Source organism: Solea senegalensis, linkage group LG12, assembly GCF_019176455.1.
Source record: "Solea senegalensis isolate Sse05_10M linkage group LG12, IFAPA_SoseM_1, whole genome shotgun sequence".
Lineage (NCBI taxonomy): Eukaryota > Metazoa > Chordata > Actinopteri > Pleuronectiformes > Soleidae > Solea > Solea senegalensis.
Genome location: NC_058032.1, coordinates 4,815,678 through 4,842,794, shown reverse-complemented (window position 1 = coordinate 4,842,794; position 27,117 = coordinate 4,815,678).

Below are 27,117 nucleotides of genomic sequence, written 5' to 3'. Positions count from 1 at the left end.
AGAATGTTTGGTTTGAAAATGTATTACGTGCAATAAATGAGAGGAAGCAAAGCAAAGCTATGCACAGGATAGGAGTTAACTGCTTTAACATCCTCTGGTGGAGTCCTGCCATATCAGCCTTATCCAGAACAAACAAGAGCTTTCGCCCCAGTCCCAGCTATGGACAACCTTGAAATGACTACTGACTACAAACTGGAATCTGTATGTAAAGAATAGAGGTTAGGAATCACAGGGTACGATACCAATAACATCACGATACGACGATTTCTCTATTTATTCAAAGTCTACGTATTGAACGAGGATGGAGCATCTCTTAACGCAGCTTTCTCCACCATCATTCTCCACTCGCTTATGTTGTTCAGTTGCTAAGACGTCAGACTTGATTCATGTTTTCAGGCAGTACACATATTACACCAATCATTGTAGCACAGCAATTTATTTACAGGTGAATTGACAGGCCAATCAATTAGCAGAAGAAACAGTGTCAATCTGAAATGAACTATCATAGTGCTTCGTCTACATGTACAGTAAAAAAACAGACTGTCTTCACCAGTGATATTAGGATTTGAAAATGAGGGTGCATTTTGAAAAAGAAGGTGTCGCAATCTGACATTTTCCTGAAGATTAAAAAATACATTTCAAAACACGTCGACGTATCACACTAACATTACCTGCTTCGACTAAAAGCATGTGAAGAATTTTTGAAATGTCACTTTCTTTTTAATTACTATTATTAACCGAAAAAAAAAACACCCAGTAATGGACTTTCTTTGAATCATTAAAAGGGTGTAGAGCTGGGGAAGAGTCACTCTTCATGTCCACGTTCTCTCTCTCTCTCTCTCTCTCTGGCCTTTCATTAATGAGGCAGCACACTTCTCTGTTTGTTACGAGCTCATTATTACAGCAGGTGTTGACTGGTGGACATGTTACTATAAAAAGACCGTAATGAAGGTGGTGCGAAGATATAACAAGTGTTTTAGATGTAAATGAGCCGAATCCTACATTTGACCTAATTAAAGTGTATTAATTCAGACCTGTATGTGGTCTCACGTGTAGTTCTTGATGCCTCAAAAACCCCAAAACAATGCATTTATAGCACTGATGCACAGAAGAGTGCCGGTGTTCTTTTCATGGTACAAAAAATGTGCTTCTGCCCCCTTCTCCAAGATAACTTTTACTTTCGACATCTGGCAGTTATTCAACCGTTTAGGAATTACTGTACTGAGAAGCTGACGTCACAAACGTGTGACGCGCTGGTGAATTTCAGCTGACATAGGGCAGAAGGCGGGGGTCAGACACTGGACAGATCACCACTCACAATCACAGACGGTCTAGGAGTTACGTAATGAGTAGTACGCATGCCAAATCCTGTCAGTGACGTAACAGGAAGGATCAACATTTAATTTAATTCAAACAATTATTGCTAAAGCAAGTGATGAATCTGTACCATAATGTTCTGCAAACCTCAAGTCAAGGTGTTCAGACTAATTTCAATAAATCAGTAAGAAAAAAAATATATATATATATCTATATATAGATATATATATATATAGATATACATATATATATATATATAGATAGATATAAAAGAGACATAAACACAACAAACAAGCACTGACGCACGTCCAGAGAGCTGCATTTTGAGATAAGTCTAGTTCACAATATGAGGAGGAAGAACTGCTACATACAGATAAACCGAGATCCAAATTAGGGATGAATGAATGAATGACTGTGACTTCATGACAGCAGATGGATATTACAGCTTTTTATAGAGAGCAGTCTTCTTTTTTTTTTGAGTAAGACATGTGGGATGCAGGAAGTGAAATTACTGGAATAAGAAAATTAATGATATCAGACTCACAACACAGAGATCTGACAGATAAAAGCCACAGTATTTAAAACAGCGCAGCATCAAAGCATATTAAATCCATATTTTTGAAGCACTGAATCACTGCGGCGGCAGCGAAATTTAATCTTAAGAAAACAAACCCAAAGAGTTGTTTCAGAGGTGGACGACGAGGCTGACAGTTACTGCACTAGTTGACAAAAAAGAGTTTTCCTCTCACTTTTAGTTCGCATGTACACCGATTATAACAAAGTCTCTTGGGCAGTTGTTTGTCGTGTAGCAATGAGATACAAGCTTGTACACACAAACAGATGGCAGCGTCCCAGGCGATGCACTGCAGAAGTACTGCAGCTTGTCTGCAACCTGCTTGCTAACGTCTCTATGGGAGGACAAATGAGCATGTGTGGTGAAACAGTCTTCACATGTTGGTGCGGTGACATGTTTATTGCATCATGTTTATTGAGTTGCACAATTTGCCTCTTAAAAGTTTTAAATAAGATGCATTTCAGTTTTATCCTCAATGTTCTTGTTTATTCAGGTTGTTTCCGCTGCACAGTGGCGTCTCACAAACGCAAAAGCAAATACAGTTGTGGTCAAAAGTATTCAACCCCCCCACTGCAATTTAGGTTCATTGGCAAAATGTACAAACTAGCAGCTGTTTGCAAGAAACAAACCAAGCAAGAACTATTTCAATAGCTCAACACAACTAATATAATAAAAGTGTTTTCTCCAAATTCAACACAAAATGCCACTTCTCAAAATTATTCAACCCCTTCACCACTAAACATATTTAGTACTTCGTAAATCACTCTTTTTGCTTCTATAATCTGCTACATTATTATTATTTAGTTCACCAATTAATAATAACAATATTAATAATAATATTAAACACAATTAATGAATTAAACAACTGTCTCATTATTATGCATTTAATACTCAAATATCCGAGTTAAGATGTCCATGCATTGACATTCAAGGTTTGAATCCAATTAAACCCCAATAATATCATGTCCTTGCTCTACTCTCACCAAACAAAAGCATAAAATGATGACAAAATAATCTAACACACATCATCTGTTGCACTGTCTAACCACCTCAGATAATCTGCTGTCTGTGTAAAACGTCTCAGTGGTTAAATGTAAAGCGCTTTAATTGCCGTGTTTCTATTCAATAGCCTGAGGCGAGTGATTCATTTGTCAAGTGGAGGTGCCGTCTTTCCTCTCCACTCAAACTCTGTTCCTCCCGTGATTCATTTCATCACATTATATATTGGTTCCAGTCCTCACCACTTTACTTCGGAGGTCCCGAGATAAGAGCTGAAGCCCATTTTCTCCAAACAGGACGTCTCTGATGTTTATTCCTGTTTCCACACAATCGGAAAGCAGCGGCAATTTAATACAAGAGCTGCAACCCACGCGTCCATGTTGTACTTGTCAGCCACAGTGTTTGTTTATAACTGACGACTGCTGTCATCCACTGTGACTTAATCAATTCAAATTACTTCATTGTTTTGCCCGGAGTTTCATAGAGAAATTGGTGCTGTATGTCAGGTTTGGAACATCAAATGTGGAGTAAAGAGGGAGCAGATAGGAGAAAAACAATGACGGTTCAATTATCATGTCTATTTAATCTGTTTTCAAAAAGAGATGGAGCTCTGAAATAAGTGTGGCGACCACAGTTGTGATAGACCCATGATACATTAGCAACACCTGGCAGAATTTGCATTGTGCCTCATGTTTCTTTCACACAGAACAGCTGCATCTTCAAGACATGCCACAGCAGCTGGAGGAACCGGAATAATCAATATTATCAAGTTTTATCAAGTCCATACTGTGTATATTCTGCTAACTGTCTATAATGTACATTCTACATTCTATTTTAACTCATTTTTTATAGTGTTAATATGTTTTTATATTGTAATTTTCTTTTTTGATAATGCACGTTTATTATTTATTATCTTTATCTTTACGGTCTTGCTGCTGTAACAATGTAAATTTCCCCTTATCTTATCTTAATATTTCCATGACTGGCAAACTGGTCTGAGATGTACTCAGTACATCAAAGTTCCGATGAAGGAAACAGTCCACAGTTCCAGTCCATATGCAGCTCAAGTCACACTTTCAAGGAGGAAAGCGGTTGTTTTCCACATCACAGTCGAGCCAGAATTAGAGAAAATGTGATAAAATGTCTAGAAATGAGAGAAAAATCCACGATTGAAAAAGGCTTCAAAGACTCAAGAGATCTCGAGACCAAATATTTTGCTAAAAACTGTCAATGTTGTTTCTGTATTTTGTATTGGACAGTCTTAACATAGATTACATTACTAAACAGAGGTACATTTTGTCAACAGTTTGAAAGAGGATAATGAGCAAACATGAAAAGAGCTGCCAAATGAATCGAGTGCCAAAGATTTTTGAGGAAAACTTGCAGTTTGTTAGAAGTGCTATTCTTCTGTGCTGGTGATAAGACAAGCTGCAGCTCTTGCGCCTCATTTTGAAGGAATGTTTTCCTTCATTAAAATGACAAATGATGGTCATATTGAGCAGCATTGCTGTTCTGTGGACCAGACTAAACCGATCTCGGGGAAACTTGACGATGAGGATTAGAATCAGATTGATGTCTGTCAGTTACAAGCAATGATTGTGGAAAATGGCTTTTGATGTCCTGTAAAATCCACAGAATTGTTTTTAAAATTCCTCCACACTTCCTGTAGGCTTTCATTTGTCCTGATGCTGCTGCAAACAATCCCAACGTCATGCCAGTGGCCAAGCTTACTCTTAACGGTGAGGTGTCATATCCCTGAAAACAGCCGGCCATTATTCATGTGCTGTAAAAGTTTATAGTCTAACACATCCTTAATCACAGACACAAGCAGTGCAGCTCGTAAAAAAAAAACACACACACACACACACACAAGCCATGCCCTCCTGTGCTTAAAGAGTTGTTTTATATCGGCATACACAGTAAACAGACATGGCATCACTGTGCACTATTCAACCATGACATGCCCCAATGTAAACGCAAATGATGGTCCAGCAAAGACATATATATATACTGTATATATATCCGCAAATGAAGACATGAGGGTATGTGGGTATTAATCACAGTGAGAGTCTGCTCCCACTGTGGAGAAAAGGACTCCCTCCTGTTTGTGTAGCCACATAACCACATCTATCTAAAACACGGCCATCTCAAAACGATCTATCATCCCGTTATCTTCCAAGTAAGGAAATGGCTACATCTACAGAGAGAGAGCACTGCATTGCTGTGCCATTCCGTGGTTACACTTCAGCCTGTTGAAACTTAGTTACTTCGTTGTAGAACACACGCAGCTCACTTTCCAAAAGTGTTCCTTTTTGTTGACTCTTCCCCGTGTTTACAGACCTTCTCTTGTTTCTCAAGCTGAATGACACGGCCTCGAGTACGCACTGAAGTGCCAGTTGATTAGGAACACATGACTGAGACAAACACAATGTCATTGTTCTAATAGAACGTTTTAATTTCCCCCTACCTTTGCCCCGTACACAAGCTTATTGGGCATCACATTTATTTCCATCCACTGCATAAATCTTTTCCAGCACATCCCAAATATTCTCAACGGGGTAAAAGTCTGGGCAATATGGTCGCCAATCCATGTGTGACAATGACATCTCACGCTCCTTGAACCACTCTTTCACAATCTGAGCCCGTTAAATCCTTGTATTGTCAACTTGGAAAATGCCCGTGCTGCCGGGAAGGAAACATTTAATCTATAGACGGGAAAAACCTGGTCATTGACTCAGTCACTTCATCTAGCTTTCTTCATAACCTGATTTGCAGATCACTCAGGGTAAGAAGAACGGGGGTAAATCTGGACTCACCAGTGTCCAATCTTTATGCTTCCTAGCAAATTGAGACCCTTTAACCCCCCATTAGCCTCAATGATATAAGTTTTCTTAAGGCTAGACAACCGTTGAGTCCCAGTCCCTTGAGCTATCTTCCCATTGTGTGCTCTTATTTTGATTTCACCAAAGGAGAACTCCAAAAGCATTTTTCGACCACATTTCCCCCTTAAGGATGATTGATCACCACTATCCGGTCTAAGTTTCACAGTTCTTTACCCAATTTTAGTAGCTTTGAATTGGTAGCAGTACAAATAGACAAACCTATTTGTCTTGTTATTTGGGTCATGATAGTTTGTCATCATGTGGAAATGCTGGTATAATGCATAGTTCAGTATAATGAATTACACAGCATGTAGAAATGATTGGCAGACCATCATTCGCTGACAAAGACGTGTGAAGAAGGGTCGAAAGCGCCATGAAACGCCATCAACTTTCAACCATTAAAACCCGATTCTAACGTTAACAAAGAGTGAGACGATAAAAATCCATGTCGTACAGTTTGTGTTTGGATCACAACAAAAACAAAAAGTGACGCACTGTAGAGAACAGAAAGACACAACAACTGTATTATCAAGAAATTGTGTAATTAACATATACATGTGCCTCAGCAATATATATGTATATGTTCTGCACAACAAAGAGTTACAATAGAAAAATGTCTCAGATTATCCCTGTGCTCCTCTCTTTGGTATACAACACTCCCGACTGTGCAATTATGCACCATTTCAGCTACAGATGAGCCTCCGTCTTAAAATAGCAACTCATGTCTTGCAGTTCTCCCTCCATAAGCCTGGGCTTTCATGGCAGCAGCGGTTTTGCTGGTAATGGTTGAGAAAGTTCCTGAGGGGAGAATAAACCACTGATTTGCTTTCTCTTGCCCATTGTCCACTGCTCAACAAAGGCAGATGCCATTTTATCCCCAGTGCGAAGTGATGTCACCTCACACCAACGGAGACAGCTCGTTTGAAAGCTGTGAACAGAATCCACAGGTACAGCACATGCTGATTGCTCGAGTAGTTAAATGTGTTTGCCATTGCATGTGAAAACTGCAATTTGCACACAACCCGCTATTTTGTAGTTATTTGGATTTTGAAATGTGTTTCTCCGTCCTGTTTTTCTGAGTACAGTTCCACTCGGAATCTGCCTGTAATACTGTGGAAATGACTGTGCTTTCGTTTGCCAGGCATTTTGAAGAAAAAGACAGATTGAACGGTCAAAACAGGGAGGATGATTGAAGGGTGATGATGAGAGTAATTGCTGAACACGGTGGCAGATAAGAGGAAAAGCAACTGTTGACAGTTCAGAGTGAGCTGTCAGCAAAATTGGGTAAAGCTGATTTGATGCCCATGGACAAGTCTACAGCGGGAGGATCCAAACAAAAGGCCCCACACCGCCGCCTCCCACATAGATGATGGGAGCAAAAAAGAAAAGGACAATAACTCAGATGAAAGAGTGGGGGATTGAAGGAGGGATCACAAAGACTCAGAGTTTGAAGAAGAGATAAGGGGGGGAAAAAATGAAGACAAGAAACAGTGAGAAAACCAAGCGGCACACTGCTGTGAAAACCATAGCTCAGCCAAAAATCCTCCCCTTTGATCCTACTCCACATAGCCATCTATGAAACGAAACTCATCAGTCAACACCCCCCCCACGATGCAACTTCTCTGCAAATCCCTGGATGCTGGTGTGAAGGATTGCACCCCCCCTGTCTGAGCCATGGTGGTTTGGCTGGGGCTCTGCCATACAAAACAGTAACCACCTAAAGTTCACCAGAGGGGAAAAATGAAGAAAGAATGCTGCACCACCACCCACCTGTGCGGGGTAAAACCATGGAACAAGCCAAATGGTAGCCTGGTGGACAACATCACACAGGGTTTCATTTATCTACATTTTTTCTCTCTCTCCGTAAGCTGCAGTAAACCATACTGACAGAAATGAGCCCTTTTCTCTAGTCCAGTTCTGCTCCTGCAGCTTGCTCTAATCCCTCGGATGAGGTGACCGGCCTCTCCTTATAGGACACATACAGAGCGTCTGAAGAAGCGCTGTTGTCATGCTCCGCGTGTCTGGGCTGATGAGGTCTGAGCGAGGTCCCGGGGACAGCGCGATCAGGAGTTTTTACAAAATCGGCTTACAAGTGTTGAGTTGCTCTAAGCTTTTTCTCTGTTATCTTTAATGTCTATACACTCTTATACACTTTAGGACATGATATACTTTGCTGTATAAATCTCAACCCAGAGGAAGCACATTTTTTCCCCTTTAAATCATTTGAAACAGACCTGAAATAAGATTAATCCTCTTTGGGGACTTCAGTCGTCCAGCAACTCTCAAAATAGACAAGACGGAGTAGATAAAATAAATAAACAAGTAAAGACATAACAGACAGTGTAATGTAAATAGTAGTGTAATCAAGTCAGGTCATAATAAACAGAAAAAGTAAAAGGATAAAAGACTGATGTTACACACTGAGGTTATAACGTCTGACGGCGGAGGGGACGCATGTTCTGCAGCAGTGAAATGAGTCGTCCACGGCGGCTTCTTTCCTGACCAGCCGGGATGTTGTGGAGAGGCTGCTCTTCATTCTCTAGCACTGCTTGCATCTTCTCCACCACAGTGACTCCTGTCTCTCCCTGTCCATTTTCAAAAGCTGCCTCCCCAGCAGACAGCAGCATCAAAGAGTATGCTCGCCACCACTGACCCACAGAAGATGTGGAGCATCTCACTGCAGACACTGAAGGACCTCAACCTCCTGAGGAAATACAGTCAGCTCTGTACAGAGACTCAGTATTTTGGGACCAGTCCAGGTGGTGGTCTAAGTGGACACCTAGTTATTTGTAGGCCCCTACCAGGCTCAACATCTAAATGGCTGAAAGAGGGTCCAGTCCTGCGAAAAACCACCACCATCTTCTTAGTCATCACAGTGTTCAGGAGCAGACAGTTCTTATCCTCTATCAGCTGTCAGTACTCATCTTCCTGGCCATGTTACATGCTACAGTCCAAATACTTCTGGACATGGCAAGACAGAGTGAACACAGGAATGGAGACAGAACCTGCAGCGCAAATGTTTTCGGTCTATGGCCAAAATAAAGTAATTGGCCTCACTGTTCCAATACTATAGGAGGGCACTGTATATAAATAATTGTGTCTGGTTATGAAGTCCAAATATAGAGGCAGAAAAAAGTTACACACTGCAGCTTTAAGAACACACTCCAAAACATTCAGTTTGACTGAAGTGAAAACATGGATGATGTCATCGTGGATTCACAGACTTGTTTTTCCACTTGTTAAAGAACATGCGTTTTTTTAACACTGAAGCAGCCAACAGGTTCATTTCAAGCAAAAGGCAAAGAGACTTGTTTTCTAAACTTCAAGAACAACCGTGTGATAAATCATTATGTCATTACGTGGGTGGGAAGGTGTTCAGACCAGAGCTGTCATGTCTGAAGTGAACTTTTCATTTCACACCCGTCACTGTGACACCAAGTTTCCCGAGAAAAAAAAAAGAAAGTAAATGCCTGAGCTGCAGTGAAATATGGTGTGTTAATCTTTCCTTTCAGGGGCATCATAACATCATAAAAATACTTTTTTTCTTTCCGAGTTAGATTTTATTTTGCAATTCCTTGACAAACGATAGCATCAGTGAGATTTCTGTGTCAAAGTTGCCTGTGAGGCACTCAAGAAGAAAAAAGGAAAAATATCATCTTCCACACAGGAAATGACGGGGGGGGGTAAAAAAATGACAGCACTTCTGATGGATATATCAGCAGCACAATGGCAGAAGTGGGAAAACATCGATGCAGCCAAGGATCACAGGACAGCTTTCTTATTCCAGCCCGTCATTCTTGTTGTTCAAGGCTTCAACTCACTCTGTGATAACGGTTAACCTCGGCGGGTGATTGAGCGCTTCTGGTGCAAAGTGGAATCAATACGGGGAACATTACATCTAATCAAGCACTGATCACTTTCTCAGCGCTGACTGGAATCGACAGGTGTGTCATTTGGTTTTGTAAAAGCGTGTTTGGTTTCCATGGATTTTAACCGATTGCCCGACAGAAACTGACCTTTTGGGAAAAGGCGATGTCACCGCTCGTGGGAAAATGAACATGATTAGTCTGAAAATATTGGAAAAGCTGTGCGCAAAACAACATCTAAATCCCGCTTTCCTTAAAGTCTTCCATCAGCGACACAAAAAAGGTTAACCGTGATTGTTTGTTTTTAATCAAACATTCACGTAACAGTGTGATGACAGACTTGTGCAGCTCTGTTTTCTTTTCATTTAGTGCCTGTGAACGGAGAAAGGGAGGCTGAAGACGTGTCCACACATTCCTCCGCGTTGTCGTAACCGCAAACTCTTCAGCTCACACTGGATAACGCAAAGACATCAACGTGTGACCTGTGCTGACTTAGCCCGATGATACCGCCGTATGAGACATCACATACCATGAATGCCAGCTGTCCCATCAGTCACATGTCTCTCTCTCTCTCAAGTCCTTGCACCAAGATATTTTCGAATGCAGTATAGAATGACACAGTATAATTTGTGTTTACATGTAGTTAGGAGTGGACAGCAGAACTGTGCTAGCACAGTGGAAGTAGCGAAATTATTATATTTTTATTTTAATTATTAATAATTTACATTATTTCTACACTAAACTATACCTAGTCTCTACTAGCAACAATGCGAGTAGAGCTGAAACAATTAGTCGATTAATCCACTATTAATCGACTACTAAACTACTTTGATAATCGTTGAACTGGTTTGAAGCTTTTTTCATTATAAAAACAAGATTTCTTAAATGTGAATATATTCTTCGATTCTTTGCACCATATGGTTTGTGGACCAAACAAGACATTTGAGGGTGTCATCATTTCCAGGTTCTGACAAACACTGATCAAGATTTTTGTGACATTTTATGGACCACATAATCGTTAGTTGATTTGATTCACTCTAACATTTCTGTCTCTTCCTCTGTCACTCGCGCAGACACATGAGACTCATTACAACATATTTCAGTTGGCAATCAAAGATGCAAAGGAAACCGTGACGCTTGGTAAAAATATACCAAGATGTGATTTTTTATTACCACATTTTCACACTCTCTGGTCGTCTGTGTGGTCCAACTTTGCCTCCTAGCTCTGTTTTTGTACCGAGTGAGTTACCTCAGCAGCAGAGAATGAAGGCTTCCTGGCTGCGAGATTTGGCTTACTGTGCATCTATGCTTAAACACACACACACACACAAAGAAAAACATTCTTCTACAGCATTCAAGTGAGGACATTCAGACATAATACATTCCTTAGCACCATACCCTAAGCTTAACCACCACAACTATATGCCTAGTATAAAGTAGGGAAACCCATTTCTGCCATAAAAAAGAGATAAAAGTTAGCCTTGATAATAAAAATATCCTCAAAGTCGAAATTATTAGATAAAGAGTCAAAATTGTGAGCTAAAAGTCGAAAATATGAAATAAAAAAGTTGAAATCACAGCCAATGAGCGACGTTGAGGTGCATGCGCACTTCTTACCTCATAATTATGACTTTTTATCTCAGAACTGTGACTTTAAATCTCATAATTTCAACTTTCCATCTCATAGTTTCGATTTTTCATCTCATAACTATGACTATCTCATTATTGTGACTTTTTATCTCATAATTTTGACTTTTCATCTCATAATTTTGACTTTTCGTCTCATAATTATGACTTTTTATCTCATAATTGTGACTTTTTATTTCATAATTTCGACTTTTTATCTCATAATACCTCAGCAGGTCTCACCTGTGTGGAGACGTGTCTGCTCAAGAGTTCCCACATCTCTGCAGTGGGGGCAACTTGGGCAACAGATACATTATCTGACACCTTGATCTTCTAGGAACCACTTCCACTCATGACCATGCATCGCTCCGCTAACAACATTCTCTCTGGGAATACTCTCTTCCGATAAGGCCGTCTTGCATTTCACAGCAACATAGTGATTTTCCACCCGAGGAGTGTGTTTGTTTGCAGACGTAAAATGAAGATGTGAAGTTTTTTTTCTGTTACATATTTTCTCTTCAGTAAAAGGTGTCAATTAGGCTTTGAGTATTTTTGAGAAGTAAACAAGTTGTTTTGAATTAACCTTGAGAAAATTCAATACAGCAAACAAAATGCAATAACCGGTGAAAACTTTGCACTTTTCCCTCGTCTGCATGTCAGCTTCTCACATTTTTATCACTTTCCCTAAAACTATTTTCTTTTTTACCAAAATCCTTGCGATAAATTGCTGCTGCTATGTTCTGAAGTGTAGCTGTTGGCATCAGAGACAGAGTTTGTTCTCTCTGCGTCAGATGAAAAGACTGAGGATAATTTAAGGAAGCAACTGTTTCCTGCTACTATCAGACCCCAACTGGGCAGAGGGGTCCACTGATTTATTACCAGTGCCAAGCGCACACTGGAGAAGTGGGACCTCTGGCTCCTGAACTCCCTGATAATATTCAGTGTTTGTCAAAAAGCAGCGTGTTGCTCCACATTCATCTTTATCTTGGGTGTGATGGAAGACAAAACAAAGACTTGCATCCTGAATATTTATCAAATATTTAGTTTCTCGGGTCAAGTTTTTGTTTCCTTAGTTTGTTTTTGACTTGTGTGCTAATTTGGCTAAAAAACGTATCACAGTAAAATACAGACATTTTCCTCCCGTTGTCCATGATTTTTTTGGAGTTTTTTGGGTTTCTTTGGTGGTGTCAGTGAACCGGGGCGAAAAACAACAACAAAAACGACAGCACGATGCGACCCGCGAGAACTGTTGTGGGGAGGGGTGCGCGCGACGAATCCGAAGAAAATGGCAAAACGGGGATCAAAATTTGCATGGTTCCTTTGAATAAATAGATAGGAAGCCTTAACTTCTAAAATGTGGATAAATGGATGTTGTTTATGGAGAAATTCTCACTATTGACATATTTACAGTTTATAATATGAAGGCTATATAAAAATAAGGACTTTTTTGACAGAAAATAGCAGACACTGACCATCAACAGGACGAAAACATTTGTTTGTTTGAACTTCTTTTGGCATCTTCGCTTTATAAATGACTCTGATGCATCCAGATATCATGAATAACTGTTTAAAAAAAATAAGATAAAGCAACGCCTCAGACACTTTTTCTTACTGCGACCATCAACTCAACACTCAAACAAAGCAGCAATCGCGTGCACTGGTCCTGCTCAGAAATCAGAAGTGAACTCTGAGGTATAGGAGAATGATATCACCGGGCCAACATTACTTAATTGAAACCATCGGATCGACCATGCAGGCTCTCCCATTACACCAGCCGTTTGGGGTTACCCGGGTCAGCCTAAAAGAAAGCACACATGCGTAATTTATAACACTCTTACCTCAGATAATCTATATATATATAAGCTGTGAGGTTATGAAACTGCAGACCTTCCACCCATCTGCAGACGATTCAGCCCTCGCACAATCTGCCTTAAATCAAGCAGAGCTCGCGTTCATTGGTGACTGGACTACAGAGGAGGCTGCGGAGGCTGCTCTCATTTGAATTCCCTTCGCATACACCCCCCTCCCGGTAGATTTAAAGGAGGGGGAAAAAAAAGACACCGCGGGCATTTAACTACCTGAACTAGTGATCCTCTTTAAAAACCCCACACCCTCTGCCTTTCCTCCTGCAGCAGTAAATTGCAAAGGAATGTGGCCCCAGCACCAGATCAATATTCTTCTATGCAATTTAACAAGAACAGATGTTAGCAATCCTGCTAGGTGTGCCCCGCTACATTTTAAGTGAGCAAATGTTTGTAAAATGTACGTGTGTGTGTGTGTGTGTGTCGCTTTCTCCCCCCACCACAAAAAAAAGTAGGCTTCAATCTGTTCCTTGCCCGTTATCGCAGGCATCATACATGTGATCCCTTAAATCTGCGAGATTAGAGGAGCTTAATCACGGAGAAGATTAACCTTATCAGAAATCACATTTCTTCACACAGTTTCAATTATGAGGACAAAACGTGGTGGCGAGGAACGCGCGCGCGCGGGGGGGGCGGGGAGTTGGAGACGATTGGTCTGAGTGAGCAGAGATGCCTGCGAGCTGTTTTCCAGCTGTGTTAACGTCTTTATCGGAAAATTATCTTTTTAAAAAAAAAAAAAGAAGGAGGAACTCGGCTCAGTTTGAGGACCGGAGACTTTCATCGCCGCGTCTGTGTGCTGATTCGTGCCGCACAGTTGATCCCACATCAAAGCTCTTATTACGGCGAGATGAATGTTTTACCGAGAGAGAGGGAGACATACCATACCTGCAGAGCATGTTTTCATGCGTTTGTCACAGTTTTCAAGCGTTACCTATATATGGCTTAAATTTACATAGTAGTTTATCTGGTTAAACAATATACATTAGCCCTGTACATTTTTTGTAGTTAACACATGGGAAAAGCACAGCCAATATTCAATTTCATCTGAGATTCTTCTCTTACAGCTCTCAAAACAAATCTATAACTCAGTGTTTCGAGTCGTTGGGTCTTTGCAGACTATTTGCTGTTGCCCTTTGCCCCGTCTCTCTCTCTCGCCGTCTCTCACACAGACACACACACGCACAAAAGATAATTCTAGTTTCCTCAGAAACACGTCATTCTGCTCGTATTACAGAAGTGAATACATCTATTTACTGAGAGTCGTTGAATACGCCGTCGCAAGGTTTTCATTCAAAGTGTAACAACTTGTAAAGAAATGTTCAAAGATTTCACGAGGGGAGACGCAGCGGTGTCGCAGAGGTCCACGTCACCACAGAGGAATGAGAGCCACAAGCTGCTCATACAAACATGGTAGCGTTCCATTGCTGCGTCCATGTTTCATGAAGGAGTCCACACAGACCTCCTCTCATCCAGCGTTTTCCATTACTTTTCTTGTGCAGTCAAATGGAAAAACAAGGGACATTTCAGTCACGTGGTTTCTAAATGCAACTCTTTTATTTATTCCAATTTCCATTGCACTCCATTTGCATTTACCCTTTATTGATATGCAAACCTTTCCTCTTCCTCCTCCTCCTCCCTCAAGGGTAAAAACTTCAATGCGATATCAAGACTTTTCAGAATGTTCTGTGTTGCAACTCAGATGTTTTTCTTATGCACAAACATGCACGATAACAGGCCGATGGAAAACCCACCTCGTGTTTTCAAAGAAAAACCGTATCGAACCTCGATGTGAAGATTTGATATTTGAAGATGAATTCAGCTTGTATCTACTGCAGAGCTGAAAAAAATTAATCGATGATTAAAACGTCATTGAAATTTCTGCTCCTTGAAGCTTCTTAAATATGAATATTTTCTTCATTTCTTTGCTTTGGATAACAAAGAAATCATTAAAAGTTAAACATTTTGGTTTGTGGACAAACCAGGAGACTTGAGAACATCATCATTTCCAGGTTTGACGAACACCGATCAACATTTTTTTAAGGTTTTTTGATATTTTATGGACCAACCAATTAATCAAGAAAATAATCGACAGGTTAATCGATTATGAAAAGAATCGTTAGTTGCAGCTATAATCTACTAAGGATGGGGCTGAGCAATTAATCGAAAAAAAAATTCAGTATTTGTTAGAGCCAAAATGTCATTTTCCATGAATGACTGTCTTGATCTATACACATGTGCATCTACAGACTGAGGGGGACATCTTTGTTTCTCACAGATCTGCACACAGAACACACAGTAATCATTTTAATATGTCTTTCAAATGTAAAAATGCAAAAATGGCCGTTCCCTCTGATGTCACAAATCAAATCGCAATCGCAATTCCTGTCCAAAATAATCTCAATTAGATATTTATTCAAAATCGTTGAGCCCTAGTCATGGACATGCCATGTTTCAGCTGTATATAAATGCTTGGCGACAGACCTCCAGGGGTGCCATGTTGGGACACCATCAATGTTTTGCCCACGGACACAAAATCACAGTGACTCTGTTGACATAAGGCGTTGGTTTGCGAGTGTGTAAAACTTCATTTTCATATTTGAACATTCCACACATGGCCTCTCTGTTACCACAACCATTTCGAGCTCAACAAGACATTTGGGGGGTCGACACAGAGTAACACCGAACACAATTAACAACAGGCGTTTGGCTCTGGATAACCACACTTTTCCCAGAGACACACTGGAGAGCCTCAGCGTCAGACTCCCCACACAGTTACTCTCTCACAGGGCCGTGAAATGTCATCACCTAAGTTCCACTCAGTCCTTCAGTCAAACAAAAAAGACCGTGGCTGCAGCTTCTCCTGGTGTGTTAGCGCAGATATCAGTTATGCAGTCACACTAATGTGCGCCGCTTCTCTTCTTCTGACAAGAGTTGTAAAAGATTGTTTTTTGGTGGGGGAATGTAGAATGAATAAAGACAGTTTCGTGTGGTTTCACTTCTGGATATGAATGTGCCACAACTATTGTATTCATATGAAACACATGGCCGGCAGATGCTTGATGCAGATGTTTCCTTGTGTGCTCCTAAGTCACTCCGTGCCCTTGTGGCTAAACTCAAGAGCGTTTTTCCAATAAGGAGAGGCACTCGTCTTACATCTCTGAAGTGCTCTGATTGATTCAAGTTTCTATCAACATTCATACAAATCCCCCTGTGTGGATAAATATCAACACTACACTATCTACATCATGGGCCGTTCTGAGGAGGAGGTTCCATCCATAATTAGATTAGTCTCAAAGAAAAACACAGGGACTGCTGGATCCTCTCCATCTATTCTTCTACACTTTATTAGATCCAGTTGTTTTAAATTAGATTTTGAAAATTTGGCTCGGTGGATTCAAAATCGACCGCACTGGGAATGTAGAGAGATTTTCAATGAAAGGGTCAGTCGGGTTTGATGTAAGACTACAACGGACTTGGCATGCAGCGACTGCCGCGCGCGAGCGTTTCGAACGTAGTGTGTAAACATTATCAAGCGCGGTGGGACGGAGGAATGGGCTCGCTAAGCCCTGTCTGACACCATTATCATGGTCATTGGGAACAGAGGAGGGCACTATGTAAACAAGCTTTCTCCCACATGCCGATAAATCCAGAGCCATTACAGGTTCGGGCGAGGTGTCACTTTGCATTCGAACAGCAACACACACACACACACACACACACACACACACAGTTCCTATAGAGAATCTCTCCCACTCTCTCTCTCTCTCACACACACACACACACACACACACACACAAGAACATGCTCATTGTAGAAATGCACGCACACACACACACTATCCATGCACACTGTGTGACAGAACAAACAAAGTACAGATATCTGCCTCTGTTGCTAGGATACCAGTTGTTCTGTCTCTTAAGTAAATCAGTGTGACTGGTGGCACAGACGGCTGTGAAAAATTAACACAAGCTGTGGCAACAAAGTAAAAGCAACTCTCCAGTGTTGTGAAGAGGGAAGCCACGTTTAGGTTGGTTCCACTGTCAAAGGTGAAGTTCAACATTGTCTTTGTGTTAAAAATGGCAGGTTTTGCTTGTTGCAGTGATTCCTAGTGTTCATTATGGCTGTGATTGGCCTTCTGTGCTTTAGGTGTAGGAGGTGGGGGAGAAAATGTATTTTATTTAAGTAAAATTATTCTCACTATCCAATACTTTAACCCCTCTGTTACCAATCCTTCTCATTACCGTAACCGTTTAAGATATCTACGTCTATCTATCTATGTCAGCTGATATTGGCATGGATTTGCACCCATATAGCGTCCAATCACGGGCAAGATTGACCAGTGACGTCAGCTTCTCAGTACCGTAACTCCTAAACGGTTAAGATTTCGAAAGTGATAGTTATTTAGGGAAAAAGGGGGCAGAAGCACTCACTCGTTGAACATTTTTTGAGCAATTCTACAGCCATAAAAAACAAAATAAATCCACACGGCCCGGGGGTAATGTCTGATTTATTCACTGGTGGCTCTCCGTGCACACCCGTGCTCCCCCGGCCATGTCAGCTCCTCCAGGGCAGGCAGCGACGTTGAACAGAGGCACTCGAAATTTACTGTAGGTGTAAGTGTGAGAGTGAACGGTTGTTCGGTCTCTGCATGTTGACCCTGTGAGGGTCTGGCGCGACCCAATGTCAGCTGAGATTGGATCCAGCACAACCCCCCGCAGCTCTCATGTAGAGGATAAAGTAGTAGAATTTCATAATTTCCAACACAACCAACGTCATCTTTTTTTTCTCACATTGTTTTTTGCATTAAAGGTGACTACAAATCAACCATCAATAGACAAATACAGCATCTCCTTGTCAATCCGACTAATAATTACAGCTCTACACTAGAAGTGCATCAGAGCGGAACTACAGCAAGTATAAAAGCAATTTCAGCTCCCATACGTCTCAGACAGACTCGGGAACCTGTGAACCTGTGGAGAGCTGGTGTTCGACTTGTAAAAGTGGAAAAAACGGCACAAACCGCGCTGACATCCTGTGAGCAAATACATGTCTGCCGTGACCCATGGCCACTCTCCCTACACCTCCATCCTCAGACTGTTATTGAGCAATTATGGGCATTGATTTTCTCTCTTCTCAGCAAACCTCTCTATGACAGCTGGCCTTTGTAAGTGGCCTCGCTGGACCTCTAACTGCTGCCCTCTGTGGCCATGCTATTTGCTCAAAGACTTGGCCAATTTAACACACAATTCTTGGCCTGTCGCCTCCAGGTGTGCAGTGACGCTCTTGGAAACAACCATAACTGCTCGTCCGGTGTGAGTTTTTTTTCAATCTGCACTGCACTGAGTAATAACACTTCCTTCTCTCCTCCTAGACCTTTGATTGCATGCAGGGCTGACTAATTTTGAAGATACTGGCAGAGCCTACAACACACTATCACACTGAATGGCTTGTTTCAGAGGAATAAATTATTCAGAGCAGCTTTAACCTTCAGCTGTTCGCAGGATCATTTTCGGTTTTCAATCAAATTGCCACTGACAGATGTTTGACAGTCCAAGGCTATAATTAATGCTACACACAATATGCAGCGCCACTCTTCGGCACAGAAACAGATTTAAGTTTTCACACTTTCCCCAAATCACTGAATGGAAAATAAGATAACTTTACCCAAAAAAAAGAAATGATGTACTCTTTCAAGCAATCCCGACCTAAAATCCGGATTGCACTCTTTCTCCCACGTTTAAAATGTTTCTCTTATAAGCCCGGGGTTTTGGGCTGACCCAAACAAAATGTTATTTTCGGACAGTAGCTGTGTTTACATCGACACAAGTAATCGGAATAAAAGCCTGATCAGAATACAAATATCTCATATAAACATGCCAATCCGAAAACATGACATCCTGGTTTGGCGCCATCGTGTGTCTGATCCATGTAAATGTGACGCGTTTAGGGTTTTGTTACTGTTATATTTTCATCCCGAAAATGAAGAATAATGAACAGACTCACGGAAGTGGAGGAAAAGGAAACAGGTCTGCGGACAGCGAGGGGCCAGGAAGAGGAGAGGAAGTGAAGCTTCTTCTTCTTCTTCTTCTTCTTCTGCTTCTGCTTCTTCTTCTACTTCTGGAGAATTAGACAACACTGCACACGTCAAAATAGTCAATTCCGATGCATGTGAACACACGCCACAATCACATCAGTGAATTGTAAATTCCAATCAGAACAAATCTTTTCGGCATGAAGAAATAAAGAACATCGACACTCAAACTGTCTTATTACTCCAGAAAGTGCCGACCGTTATCTGAAAAACTGAGTAAAATCTGAACGTTCTACAGTAACCACTGAACATTATTAGGATGTCAAGTCAAGTGATCATGCTGCAAGCTTTGTTTTTCAAATCCATCACACGCTGAAGAGGCAGCAACACAAGTGGTAAACAATTATTCCATTATTAGATTGATAGTAAAAGATCACCAAAAAAAAAGCACTTCAGCACAAACTGAACGACTTTACAGTGAACCTCAAACTATGGTAATTTCCCCCAAATGAGCTACTCGAGAAAAAACAAACAAGTCAATGCCTCGCAATTAACAGAGTCAAGTAGAAAGCAGCATGGAACAGCTTGATGCCATTACCACAAAAGAAGAGTTCCAACGAAGAAGACGAGACAAAACACTGCTTTCACTGAGTGGATGTCTGAGTCACGCTCGTGACTAATACAAGTCAGTGCCGCGTTTACGTTCTTTGTAAGCGTCGCATGTCAAGACAGAATATTTAACTGTGACAGCAAAGGATTGACACTGATAGTCATGTTTATATAAATAAATAAAGACAGACAGACAAAACAACAGATGGGTGAGTGGGTGAACACGGAGAGAAGTAGCAGAGCTGCATTAATGACCAAAGTTTATTATGTCTTTAATCAGACAGGCGATCTGTGCTGAGGAATGTTATAAAGCAGCCATTTGCAAACTTAAGAGAGCAGCAATTCATTTAAAATTCTGCAGCCCCACTGACACCAAATCACAACTCTGATCATCTCACTTGTTTTCATTTTTCCACATGAAAGCAATCGCTCCATTAAAACCCAACTATTATTCCATCAGATACGATCCTCCGTTAATAAAGAGAGATTATGTTCCAGTGTCATTGTGTGAGGGGGGAAATAAACCTGTACTAGCTCCACAGACTGTTCGTAATGTACTGAATTTTAATAAAAATCAATGCAAAGGTTGTTATTTGTCACTTTTGATTTCATCATGGAGTTCATTGCAAATATCTGACCACTCTTTTACAACCTTTTTCACCTACTCATATTTATTCATTCATTTATTTTTAATGACCAGCAGTAGCTACATCAAATGACATTTTGAAAGAATGCAACCAGTAAACCTCAAAGGCCGCAATTGATCAAACACAGGGAAACAGCTCATGTCTTTGTCCTCAGTAGAGTATTTAGAGTAGTTCATATGTTGAGTATTTGAGGCTTTTAGTCATCAACGTTTTATTCATTTTTAAAATCATACCTTGTTTATTTATATGTCATTGTCTCTATTCTGTGTCTTAATTGTGTAACTTGCTTATTAGTATTTTTATGTGGCGCTGCCTATCTTGGCCAGGTCTCCCTAGGATATGAGGTTTTTAAACTCAATGAGATTTACTTGGTTAAATTAAGGCTAATATAATAATTTGGCTAAATGAATATAAACCTGATGTGTGGCAGACTGAGGTAACAGTATTAAAAACAGGTGGGGAAACAAAAAAGAGCTCAATCACAACATGAAATTCAGTCACAGTCAGAGAAGCAGACATGAGCAGCTACAACAATAAAAGCAATATTTAAACATGGACTCAGGAACAACAGCTACACAATATTTAAACATGGACTCAGGAACAACAGCTACACAATATTTAAACATGGACTCAGGAACAACAGCAACACAATATTTAAACATGGACTCAGGAACAACAGCAACACAATATTTAAACATGGACTCAGCAACAACAGCTACAAAATATTTAAACATGGACTCAGCAACAACAGCTACACAATATTTAAACATGGACTCAGCGACAACAGCTACACAATATTTAAACATGGACTCAGCAAAACAGCTACACAATATTTAATCATGGACTCAGGAACAACAGCAACACAATATTTAAACATGGACTCAGCAACAACAGCAACACAATATTTAAACATGGACACAACGACAACAGCTACACAATATTTAAACATGGACTCAGGAACAACAGCTACACAATATTTAATCATGGACTCAGGAACAACAGCAACACAATATTTAAATATGGGACTACACAATAAAACATGGACTCAGGAACAACAGCAACACAATATTTAAATATGGACACAACAACAGCTACACAATATTTAATCATGGACTCAGGAACAACAGCAACACAATATTTAAACATGGATTCAGCAACAACAGCAGCAGGTGGTTCTTACCTGTGTGACGTGAGGCTGACGTCACATGTGACATATCCCGGCAGAGTCACGTGAGTTCCATAAACTCCAGTAGAAGAGCCAACGAAAGAACAGAGAACACTTCATTTCTACCGTGGGTAATGGATTTTTTTCCTTCTTCTACGCTGTTCTTCTTCTAACCGTGAGCAGGTGAGCTCCACTTGCGCAGGCTCTTCATGGCGGTTGGTAAACAACGATGTATGCGCATTACCGCCACCATGTGGTAGGGAGTGTGCATCAACATGTTAGCAATTCTACTACAGTGGAAAACAAATAAAAAAATGATATGTACTGTAACTTGACTGAATATTCTGTAACAGTTACTCAGGTTCTTTTGTAATAACTTGTCTTTTTTAAATCAAATTCTATTTTAATGTCTCTTAACTGTTGGATCATTATTAACCATTGAAAATTGAAAATGAATGTCTTTTTTATTACATATGAAAGACTCATCCTGTGGTTATTATTATTATAAAATAACAATGTATACATTTATATATAAAAATGTTCATTTTAATATTATTTTTCTTTCCACAATTTTTGCCAACTGAAAATAATTTGACCTACATTTTACATAGTGGACCATTTAAAGGGTCCACTATGCATCTAAAATAAATTCATAATAATAACATACATCATGGAAAATAGTGAATATGACTGGTTTAAAATGTAAAATTATTTAAATAAAATGGATGCAAAATATGTGAAATAACAGAATAGATAAGGTGACTCAGACACGTGTGTCCTTCTTGTTGTCTTATGGATATATTGCCTGTAATAATAAAAAAGCTGATTTCAGTCTATAATAGTAATCATTATTATCATTATTGTAACTATTATCGTTATTTTTAGAGGTAAGTTTCTACTTTCCACATGTCCACCGTTATTTTAAAGCCTCAAACAAACATCAACTCACAGAGTTTTCTTTTTACTTGTGTGAACTGTTTAAAAACTGTAATTTCATGGTTTACTGGGACACTTTTAAAGTGAAGAAGGGAGCCATTGTTTTTTTTGTGATCAGTCACCACCCCTGTGCCTCTCTGCCTCTCCCGACGATCCAGAGATAAATCAAAAGACCTGCTGTCATGTCACGTGTCCTCGAGTGACCTTCACGCTCCGCCTCAGACGCACAGATGAAAGGTTCGTGCGATCAGTCAAGTTGCGTTTGGCCGTTAGACGGTGTAAAATATCAATGTCTCAGGTGACTGGCAGAGGCACAAAGTAAACATGCAATTATTTTTAAGAGATCTCACACACACCACCGTGAAACAAAAGGTCTGTGTTTTTACAGTCCTGCCCGTGTAATGTCGAGTCGTTCCAGGCATACCTGTAAAAACACATACAGTGGAATGAACAAATGTCTTTCTCTTTTTTTTACTAGTTATTATTAGTTTTAGACAGTTGTAGTTGCCTCACACAGTGTGGAACAAAGACAAACAAAAGGGAACACTATTGACAGCTGGATGTAATGTAGATTATTTGTATTGGCTTCCTGCCTGACTATGAACCTGTGGAGAGTTTGAATGTTTGAAACCAACTGAACAGAAGGTATTTGCTTTGCAGTGTGAGGAAACCAAAGAACCCAGAGACAACACACACACACACACACACACACACACACACACACACGGGGAGAACATGCAAACTCCATGCATAAACGCTGACCATGTCACAAACCCGGGTCAAAACAAAAGAATATCACTCAGTACTGAATATGCACAGTTTATTCTCTATGTTACAGTCTTGTACAAAGAATCTAAATAGAGATCATTACTGTACAGGAAGTGAGCCATGTTAGCTCAGTAGGGTGAGTTGTCTTTCTACTGGAAGGTTGTGGGTTCAATTCCTGGCTCTGTTAGTCTATATTATGTGTCCTTGAGCAAGACACTTCACCCCATGATGAAGCATGTGCATTCTTCTTCTTCTGATTTTATTTGGTAGTAACAAGTAACAAAGACAGTCATAGAGGAAATGTAGTGGAGTAAAAGTACACAATTTATTTAGAAAATGTTCTGTACTAGTAACAGTAACAAAGTATTTAACACTGCATACATCGTGTTTCCAGTGGAAAGAGAGTGGAACCATTAGGTCCATATTTTTGTATTTCCATTGAGAATATTACCAAAATAACAGTAAGAACCGTTGCATTTTTCGACACCCTTGCGACCGGTGTTTCTTCCACACCCACTCTCTATCTATATACAAAGCTTGACGTCTTGTTGAGGCAAAACAGCCACGAACCGAGGAGAGGAAAAGAGCTGCTGGACGTCCTCCTTTGTTGTCCGTTGTGTCGCGTTTGATGTCGTTGTTGGCGCACCGGTACAACGCCATGCGACGCGGCCATTGGGCACAGCGCACACCCCGCCAACACGGCCATAGTATTCCACACGACATCAGCTTGAAGTACTCATCCGTTGTCTTAACTTAAAGGACGAAGACTCACATAATTATATAGCGTTGCCATTTTTCCAGTGGGATAAAAACATTTTACAGCTGACCTCGTTCACTTTGGTGACAGGTCAGCTCATGTTTTCAGGAATTTACAATGAAACTCAACCATCTGTAAACACATTTCCAGATGTGTGTCCACCTTCTTTTTTTTAACACATTCCATCGTTGGCAGCAGGTTCTTTTTCTGAATTTTTTTTACACCAAAACACTTAGACGGTGTTTAATTGCTGCAGGTACAATAACCTTCACCCTGACACCTTTCATTGTGACAGAACTTTTCTTTCTGTTCTTTTTTTTCTTTTTTAATGAACACAATGAACAGGGTCAACAAAAAAGAGCTGGATGTGAAATAGAAAATGCTTTCACCGGCTCCGGGATCACCAAATGCCCACATGTGAGACCCGCTGCTTGAATGACTTTTGTTGTGATTGCAGAGAGTTTTAAAATGCACTCAAGTGGAGTTTCCAAAAACATTTTCTCACACCAAATAGCCACTAATCCCTCTTTTCATATGCTTGAAAGCTTACTTTTAAATGGAAAAAGCTTGCTGATTCAGACCTCACAGTAAACCTTGGCCTGTCTTCGAGAGGAAGGGGAAGCATTAGCCCTGGTGAAAAATGAGAGAAGATGAAAAATGTATTTTTGAGGAAAAAAAAAAAAGACCACACACAACACACACACATCACATCAAACACATCTGCTCCAGTCCTGCTTGTAGGTGCCCAGCTAATCTCCTGAGTTGAGGTTCTTTGAGTGGGAAACTAAATATCTGTGTCTGAGGCCTGTCACATAGCGCCGCATCACAGGATGATCAAAACCCCCTTCGGCAAGCTTTTACATTGTCTGGAGGAGAAAAAAAAAAAGGGCTTCCTTTGAGGAGCGAGGGATGAGGAGCAGAGGGCTTGGCTGGTGGCGGCTGCGGAGGAAAGGCTTGGAGGAAGACGAGTAAAGAGAGTTAAATACAGGGTTAATCCCACACTGTCATTATCCTCACTCCTGAGCCGCAGTCTGTGACGTTTTCCCATAATGAAGACCATTGAAGAGCATTTTTGCACCTGCACAGGCACCGACTGACTGAAAAATTGTCATGTATTTGTTAATAATAATGTGTTGAACCTGCTTATTGTACACCGTGTATACAGAGGGTATAAGTGTGTGCAAAGATAGAGTTTCTTATATCCTTTTTATCTGTGCAGACCGATGAAAAACAAACTCATTTTCACACAAAAAAGTCAAAAAATCGGATTGAATTTGTGAAATTTGGAAAATAAAGAGAAACACGTCTATTTTTGTAACTTATTGCTGCTTTATATCACGACTAAAAATGCAATATGAAATGAATCATAACTTTGACTCAACAACACGTAAAGCCTGAATATGTGACCTATAAACACACACACCCAGGATGTCCATATAAGGAGTTTCATGCTGTTTCTATTTAAATTGTTTAAATAAAATGATAAAAAAAAAAAATCCATTGCCTCCTGACTGGTACTGACCAGTTTCGCCTCCGCCTTCATCCCAACAATGTAAACAAACACAGAGACTCATTTGTTCAACTCGCCATCATGTATTTGTTCAACCGATAATGATTTACTGTCGAGAAAAGACGTCAGCGGTGAACCTGCCGCGGGAACAGTGAGTGCACGTTCAAGTACAGAGTACGGATTATTTTTCACTCGCGGGCGCAGCAGCGACACCTCTGCCGTGTGCAGAGTTGGTCACCTGCACGTGTGTGTGCGTGTGTGTGTGTGTGTGTGTGTGTTTGCAGAAGCCAGATGAGTCATTATGAAACAATCCTTTTTCCTGTGTTGCACCACGATTACTTTCCCATGACTTAACGTCACTGAGCACACTCAGGCTTGATGATGATGATGAAGCCCAAAACCCCCCACACACACACACACACCTTCTCTCTTAACCACATTTCGTTTCACCCTCACAAAAGCCAGTGTTGCAGCGTGTTTGTTCTTCAGTTTGCACGCAACTGGTTTGGCAGCTTTTACTGAAAACCCATAATGTGATCTTAATTACTCTCCAAGAAAATAAAACCAGTCATTTAGCTCGGCTATAATTCTTAATCCTGTCAAAGGCTCCCAAACAGCCTGATACTTGGAACTGTTTTTTTGTGTTTTTTTCTTCTTCTTCAGTCAGATGTGGAAACAGTTCTGTCTCTGCCTGTTTAGCCACAGTGAAGCTGCATCAATCAGCGACAACGCGTCCCTGGCTAAATCGTTCTTTATGAGAAGTGTTTACAGCGCATGCATCAAGGAAATTACATTCAAGATGGAAACCCAATGCCACACACACACACACACTGTAACATGGTGTATACTGAGGACATCTGCTCGGCATTATCACTGCTTCGGCTGCAGATGTTCGTATCAAACATAATGCGCTTGTATTAAACTCGCTGTAGTGGCCTAAACCTAATCAGCTGGACTTCCTAATTCACCGATGTCTCCACATCATACTGGAAATAACCGAAGCAGAATAATATTCAAACCACAATAATAAATGCACCAAAGCAACAGATTATTTGGATCATAAAGCCTCGTCGCCAGCGCCTCTATCAAAGCTCCTCTTCCAGTCGTCCTCAAGCACATTTTAAAATGAAGATTATTCAGAATGCATTTCTTAGCAAAAATGTGATATAATAATTAAAAGTCTGCATTGAGAATTAGACATATCTTTTGATGAATGAAGCCAAGGGGGTGTTTGATGAAATTATATCTGTAAATATTGGGGGAAAAAAAGTATATATCTATTCAACCCAGTATGAGACGTTGGTTTTATCTTTTTTTTTAATAGTTCTATTTTGTGACTTTGTTGTACGTTTTATTGTGTGTTCTTAGGTCTGTTAGGTCTTATATATTTTATTTGTTTTATTTATCGCTGATGTGCAGCGCTTTGTTTCAGCTGTGGTTGTTGTTTTTAAAGGGCTTTATAAATAAAGTTGGACTGGATTGGAAGACGGCACTCAAATCTTTGGAACAGCAATGTTAACGTACTGTAGTGTCCACGTGCAATGATGCGTTTGTTGTACAGAATTGGG